We start from the raw sequence: 7912 nt of genomic DNA, 5'->3' as shown, positions 1-7912 counted from the left end.
ATTCTCACGAGCTTCTTGCTTTTCCGTAGACACATCATGCACACGCCCGACTCAGAGCATCTGTACTTGCTGTTCCCTCTGTCTGGAATGCCCTGCCCACAGAGGTTCACCTGGCTCGTCCCCTTGCCTCATTCTGCAGATATGCACCCCCCTGAACACCTGTCTACACTGGCTCCTCATCACCCTCTCACATGCCTGGCCCATGTCCTTCTTCAGAGCACGAATCACTATGTGACCTTATTATTATATTATTATTAATTATTTTATTTGATTATTATATTTGATTATTATATCATTTATTTATTATAGTTACTATATTATATCCTGTGTTAAAACTATTATGTCCCTCTTCACTCTACACCATCAGCTCATTGAGAGCAGCCCTGACAATGTGTAGACGCTTAAATATACTTGTATTTCCTGAATGGATGAGTGCCTACTATGTGCTACACTCAGCTCTGGCTACTGAGAACACACACATGATTAACGCCTTCTGCTCTTAGGGAGCTCACAGCAGAGAGAAAAAAGTGGGTCACCAGGATGGAATGGCAGGATGACATGGGCTCCCAGGTAATGGTTCTCTTAGCCATTGTGGCAGAGCCTACCAGATGAATGACCCTCCAATATCAGCTCTCTTTTTCCCTTAATAACAGTAGCCCTAATTAGCAGGACAGAAGTTCACTCAGAATAAAGGTTACCTTTCCCAGCTTCCCTTGCAGCCCGATGTGGCCATATGACTCGGTTCTGGTCAATTTTCAGGAAATATCCTTAGAGAAGGGAAATATGCCTTTCTTCATGCCTTCCTTCGCTTATTAGATTGTGAAGTGATGGCTAGCCTTGAGCAGCCACTTTGGACCATGAGGATGAGCTCATACCCCAGGGAGGAAGAAGTAGAAAGCTGGAAGAAGCTGGATCTCTGGGCCTGTGGAATATTAGTTCACTCACCTCCAGAAATAGTTCACCTGAATGAGAAATAAAATCTCTGGTTTAATCCACTTTTCTTTCCCCTTCCTTCCTTCCTTCCTTCCTTCCTTCCTTCCTTTCTTTCTTTCTTTCTTTCTTTCCTTTTCTTTCATTTTTCCTTTCTTTCTTTCTTTTTTTTTTTTTTTTTTTTTTTTTTTTAGGGCTGCATCTGTGGCAGAGGGAAGTTCCCAGGCTAGGGGTTGAATCAGAGCTAAAGCTGCTGGCCTACACCACAGTTCACAGCAACACCAGATCCTTACCCACTGAGCGAGGCCAGGGATTGAACCCTCATCCCCATGGATACTAGTTGGATTTGTTACCAGTGAGCCACAATGCGAAGTCCAGAAAAAGGTCTCTTTGCACATATCTTCACATACATGCATTATGTGATGAAAGGTGACCGGTATTAGCAAAAGAAGGGTTCACATGTCTTGTAGCTACTGAAAAATCTGTAGGACATAAAGCCTCTGCTTAGAATACAATGCTAAGAATATTCTAGAAGACAGTTGGTAATTCACAGGCCTGTACGTTTTCTTCAAAATCGAGCCAGGCTCCCAAGGGAGTGTGGGGTTAAGAGATCACAGGACGTGCTGGGGCGGGGTGAGCGGGGAGAAGGACCGGACAGGCAGAAAGGACACAGATGCTCTTCTGAGGCGTCCTTGATATGAAACAAAAAGTGGCTGGGTGGGGAAAAATAAGGATTTACTGGGTGTTCTGGTTGGCTCAGAACAAGCCAGGTTTCTTTCTGGTACATGATGGGCCCGTATAGCCCTGCAGACACTGTGGTCAAAATTGAGGGTGCTAAGACAAAAAGCTAAATGGATCTATTTCAGCTGTCTTTTATTATATAACCAACCATCCCCAAACCTGGGGCTTAAAATAACACTGATTTTATGCTTTCTCACCCTTCTCTGGCAGGCCAGACACGGCTCCTCTTTCACATGGACTAGACTGGACACGTGCCAGGTGCTGGCCAAGAGAGGAAATAGATGGGACACACATGTGGCTTATGGCTGGAAGGTTCTAGAAGGGCGTGTCCCATGGCCTCTTGGCCTCCGTGTGGCTTTTCTCACCATCTGGTCTCTCCTTCCCCTAAGACAGCCTGGATTTCCTCACTGCGTGGTGACTGCATTCTGGGAGCATGATAGCAGGAGTTCCAGGCCACCAGGCCTGGGAGGTGCACTGCATCACTCGTGCCACATCCTATCCGTCAAAGCAAGTTGCACAGTCCCGCGGTCCCCCAGACCCCACTGAGGGAGAAATAAGCTCCACCTCTCCACGGGAAGCATCATGAGCGGCTGTATTTGCAGACAGACGACACAAGATGTTGACAGGGATCCTGGAACCCAGATGGAAAGGAGGACACACATCACACAAATGCGGCTTATGCAAAACTGCATGGAAGCACGTTTGGCGCATAGAGCCAGGCTCGCTGTCATCTGTGTGGGGCTGGAGCTGGGGTTTCTGCAAGCTGACTCGGCCTGTCTTCCACCACCCTGCTTTCCTCCTGCCAACAACGCCATCAGCTGGAGACCACTAAAGGAAAGAGGACTACACCAAGGTCACGATCATTATGCACCAAGGTCACAGTCATAACATCCTGGAATATTGGATTCTATTTCTGGCAGATCCAAGGTAGTTGGCAAACCTCTACCCGCTGCTTCCCCACTCAGCACTTGGAGGTGATGAGCCCACTGGATTATGTGGCGGTAGCCTAAGGGCCGGGTGCCGACCAGGAAAGGAGAGAGGCTCCTTGCTCGGGATCAGCCTGTGCCTGGCACTTGGGGTACAGCTCCAGGCTCAGGGGAAGGCAACTCACATTAATTGACTGCCTACTGTGTGCCAAATGCTGCTCGGCATGTCTGACCCTACTTTTCTTTGTACTGTTTTCTCTCTCCCTACTTTCCAGCCCATCTGGGTATATTTCTGTTTTTCCAGTGGGCCACTCTTTCTCTTCCTTTGCATGTACTGTTTCCTCTGCTTGAAACACTCTTTCTCTGCCTTTTTTTTTTTTTAAGGGCCATACCTGCAGCATATGGAAGTTCCCAGGCTAGGGGTAAAATCAGAGCTGCAGCTACCAGCCTAGGCCACAGCCACAGCCATGCCAGATCTGAGCCATGTCTGTGACCTACGCCACAGCTCATGGCAAGGCCAGATCCTTAACCCACTGAGTGACGCCAGGGATCAAACCTGCGTCCTCACGGATACTAGTTGGGTTTGTTATTGCTGAGCCACAAACAGGAACTCCAAAACACTTTCTCTGGTCAACCCCAATGCGTTTCTCAAATTACAGGCTCTCTCCCTCTCTACTAGACTGTAGGTTCCCAGCTCAGTGTTCTCTAAGTGTTTGTTGAATGACTGAATGATGGAATGATTGAGTCCTGACGACAGCCCATTTGCCAGATGAGACAACTGAAGCAGTGGCTATCAAGCAGAGAACTAGCTCATCCAAGGCTAAGACAAGGTGAGAGGTGGAGCCAGGATTTGAATCAGACTGTTTGGTGGCCAAACTTGTGGCCTTTCTACTACACCTGGCTCATGAGGGTGAGTGAAAGAGTGGACAATGGTGAGGAGGAGGGGGGAGAGGGTGCTGGTAGAAGAAGCGAGAGCCAAGGACCCTCTATGCCCCACTGCTCATGGGAAGGAGGGCCAGAGATGGAGGCGGACCTGGGGCCAGGCCACAAAGTCACACAGTGTTTGGCTGAGACTCCGTGAGCCTGGCCTCCCTCAGTCTGTCCTGAATTGAGGGTTTACGGGTACCTCTCTGTAGACAAGAGGTCCTAGACCAGTGGCTCAGCTGGCTGTCAGAATCTGGGGCTGTGCTAACTCCCAGGGTCTTTGGCACCCTCTAGTTAAAGGGGCCCAGGGCAGATTCCAAGTCACAATCAGGGGGTGCTACCCCCAGAAGGGCAGTCAGAATGCTGCACCGGGTGGAACTTTCTACGGCAGAGAGAGTACTGGCTTCAGAGACCCAGACAGACCCAGGATCCCAGCTCTGCCAATTAGAACAGAGTGACCTTAGCCCAGTTACTTCATCTGTCTGAGCTTCAGTCTTCTTGTCCAGAAAATGAGGATAATAAGGTTTTCTGAGAAAGCTGAAGGAGTTAATTGTGCAGCATGCTTGGAACAGGGCCTGACTCCCCAACTTACGCCTGGCGTAAGGGAAGCTTTAATAAATATTAGGCCAGAAGGCCTCTTGTTCTTCTGTTGCCATTGAACCTCTTCTGCCTCAGCTTCTCTTCTGAGTAATGTTTTGTTCTGCATGTTTCCTGGGGCTGTGGGAAGATCAGATGTGATAAAGGGCAGAGAAGATAACTGTGAAGTCCCATCCAAAGGACAAGGCTAAAGGAAGTTGGGTTGCCCTTCTGTCTCCATCTGGACCACACCAGGCCAAGGCCAAGGGACCCGATAGACATCTAGAGGGGAGCAGAAGTCCCGTGACCTCAGGAGGCGAAGATGATGATGATGATGGTGGTGATGATGTGACAGAGAAAGGATGAAGGTGATGATGGAGGTGATGATGATGGAGATAATGATGGACATGATGATGATGGAGGTGATGATGATGGAGATGATGATGATGGACATGATGATGGAGGTGATGATGATGGAGATGATGATGAGGGAGATGATGATGGAGGTGATGGATGATGGACATGATGATGGACATGATGATGGAGATGATGATGATGGACATGATGATGGAGGTGATGATGATGGACATGATGATGAGGGTGATGATGATGAGGGTGATGATGATGGAGGTGATGATGATGGACATGATGATGGAGGTGATGATGATGGAGATGATGATGAGGGAGATGATGATGGAGGTGATGGATGATGGACATGATGATGGACATGATGATGGAGATGATGATGATGGACATGATGATGGAGGTGATGATGATGGACATGATGATGAGGGTGATGATGATGAGGGTGATGATGATGGAGGTGATGACGATGACGATGATGATGAGGGAGATGCTGATGGAGGAGATGATGGACCTAAGGAGATGAAATGATGATGGTGATGGTGATGATACATATGTCAGAAATGATGCTGGAGGAGATGATGATGATGGAGATAAGGAGTGGGTGATGGTAATGATGATGCTGGTTGGATGGGTGGATAGATGAACATGCTGGTAGGCATGTTCAGGCCAATCCCTAAGAAGGCAAAAGGGTATCAAAAAGATTAACGGACTCGTTGTTCAAAGACCTAGATATTTTTCAATCTAGTCAACTGACTTTGGGTAAGTCACTGCACATCTCTGAACCTCAGTTCTCTCACCCACAAAACGGGAACAAACCCCCTTCCCTGCTTACTTTGCAGGAAGCACACGTGGAGATCATGGCCATAATTATTTTTCATATAAGCAGCTGTGGCTGTTGCTGCTGCTGTAGCTGAGAGCAGATCCTGCTCACAGACAGGCAGCCACTGCTACCCAGCAGACTTGGTGCCAGTGCAAGATCTGCCACTTCCTCGTCCAGGTGTTTTTAAGCCAGCTGGGTTAATGCCTCAGTTTCCTGGTTTACAAACAAGCCTCCCAGGGCCACCCACACATAGGGCTAAATTGGGTTCTTGTAGTTACGGGGATCAACTCAGTACCTGCAAAGAGTGAGGGCTGCATCCTTATTATGATCAAAGCTTCTGGTTCACTCTGGTTGTTTCTTTTCCAGCCACACCTTCAGCTTAGCCCGACCTGGTATAGATCACGCCCTCCTGGTCATCACTGCTCCCTGCAAAACTATCACAAAGGGCTGCTCTGTATGGTTGTTCAGGTAGCTCACTGCTCAAGGGCACTCAGCCAAGGAAATTCAGCTTGTGCTTTTTCCCTCCCAAAGTTGTGAGCCTCAGAGAGGGGCTGCCTCTGCCTGGAGAAGGTATCTTTTCCTAATTTGCCTAAACACTACATATGCGAGAAAGCGCTGAGTTATTCTGTAGTGGAATTTCTCCAGCTGAGAAATGTGGAATCAGATGGGCCTTCAGAGAGGATCTGACCCAATATTCTTTTTTTTTGTCTTTTTTTGTCTTTTTTGTTGTTGTTGTTGTTGCTATTTCTTGGGCCGCTCCCGCGGCATATGGAGGTTCCCAGGCTAGGGGTTGAATCGGAGCTGCAGCCGCCGGCCTACGCCAGAGCCACAGCAACGCGGGATCCGAGCCGCGTCTGCAACCTACACCACAGCTCACGGCAACGCCGGATCGTTAACCCACTGAGCAAGGGCAGGGACCGAACCGGCAACCTCATGGTTCCTAGTCGGATTCGTTAACCACTGCGCCACGACGGGAACTCCCCAATATTCTTGTTGCAAACAAGAGAAAACTGAGTATTTGTTCAGCCATTCATTTACTGAATTTTACCGGATGCCTCTTATGGGACCAGTACCATCTCTATGCTCAGCAGGAGCCAGAAGTGGTCACAGGAGGGGAAGGGCACAGGATGTAGCCAGTTCAATGTGCTCTTGCAGACCTTCGGCCCCCAGGGCATCCCATGTCCTTGTTTCTCTACCTCCAGGGACATTTGGCAAGGTCTTATAATGCCAAGTGCGGGGCCGGTTTACTCCAGCCAGTTCTCTGCACTGACTGGCACCCGGCCCCATGCCCCTGATCCAGCAGGGCCTGTGCAGCTGGTGACATCCTCTCCTCAGCCCAGGGCTGATTCAGATGCCCAGGCCTGCTGGCACCAGAGGCCCAATAAGGGGCTGCGTGGTCCTGGATTCAGCAGGAAAGAACCCTGTGCTAGGAGGCAGGACCTACCTGGACTCTGGGTCTAGCCTGCCATTAACAGGTGTTGAACTTGGTCAAGCCGCAAACCATCTCTTTGCAACATAAGAAGCCTGAGCTGTGTGACCTGTGAGGTTTTGCCAACTTGCAACTTCCCGTCGGTGGTCCTTTCAAACTTTGGCATCAGAATTCCTGGGAGCCCTGGTTAAAACTCACCTTAGAGCTTTAGATTCCGTCGGTCTGGGCTGGGGCCTGTTTTTCTCCCATGTCCTAGATGCTGTGATGCTGCTGGTCCAGGGAGCACACTTGGACAACTGCTGCTCTAGCAACCCTGGGTGCACATTAGAATCACTTGGGGGAGCTTTAAACAGTGGCCATCAGGCCCAATCCCAGAGCAACTAAATGGGCATCTCTGGGTGGGAGCCTGGGCTTCGTTATCATTTAAAAGCTCCCCTGGGTGATTGATTACCAGGGATAGGAACCCAATGTTCTAGCAAAGTGGCCGGGGAGGTGACAGCACATTGGTTGAGTACACACCTGATTTCCCTTGGGATAAACTGAGCTCCCCACGCAGCCCATTGGCTGCCTGGCTTTGAACAGCCTCCTCGAGCCTCAGTTTCCCCTCCCGTAAGTGGCGCTGCGAAGATTAAACCAAGCTGCCTCGCTGCATCTGCCCGCCACCCCCTTGTCTCCAAGGAGAGCTTGTGCACTTCTTTTGCTCTGAGGCTGTTCAGCTGAGCACAATTCAATAAGCATTTATTAAAAACTCACAATGTGCAAGATGCTGTCCTTAATGATGAGGGAAAACAAAGATGAATCAGGCTTCGTCCCCTCTCCGAGGAGCTCACGTGCAAGCGGGGGTGATGAGGCATGTGTCCAAAACGTGAGGCAAGATGTATCACCGGCCATAAAGGAAGGAATCAGGCTAACGGCCACTGTATGCAAGGGCCCCCCCATTTGTGAGGCCCTTTATGGTACATTTTATAATCCGCCCAACAATCCACGAGGTCATTCTTACCACCACATCCACGTTACAGATGAAGAAACGGAGGCTTACGGAGCTGGTCAGTTACCCACAGGGCAAGAGGCAGGTTCTGCTGCCAGGGGAGCTCAGAGGAAGAGATTCACACCGGTACAAAGACCAGGAAGATTTGTGGGAAGAGATGGGGACATTATAACCCCCCCGCCGCCCCCACTCTTTAGGGCCACACCCATGGC

The 7912-nt window shown here is 49.6% G+C and overlaps 1 long non-coding RNA gene across 1 annotated transcript; it reads right to left on the bottom strand.

Moving 5' to 3' along the window:
* Nucleotides 1-1752: 1752 nt before the first annotated feature.
* LOC125131649 (uncharacterized) lies at nt 1753-7912 on the bottom strand. The gene is made up of 4 exons (XR_007136003.1): nt 7466-7912; nt 6911-7025; nt 5579-5717; nt 1753-2499 (listed from the first exon to the last, which is right to left on the bottom strand). It is a non-coding gene; the product is annotated as an uncharacterized LOC125131649 (long non-coding RNA).

The sequence above is a fragment of the Phacochoerus africanus genome, chromosome 7 (assembly GCF_016906955.1).
Source record: "Phacochoerus africanus isolate WHEZ1 chromosome 7, ROS_Pafr_v1, whole genome shotgun sequence".
In the NCBI taxonomy this organism is placed as follows: domain Eukaryota; kingdom Metazoa; phylum Chordata; class Mammalia; order Artiodactyla; family Suidae; genus Phacochoerus; species Phacochoerus africanus.
Note: the sequence above shows the minus strand (reverse complement) of the source record. Positions and strands in the feature narration are given on the sequence as shown.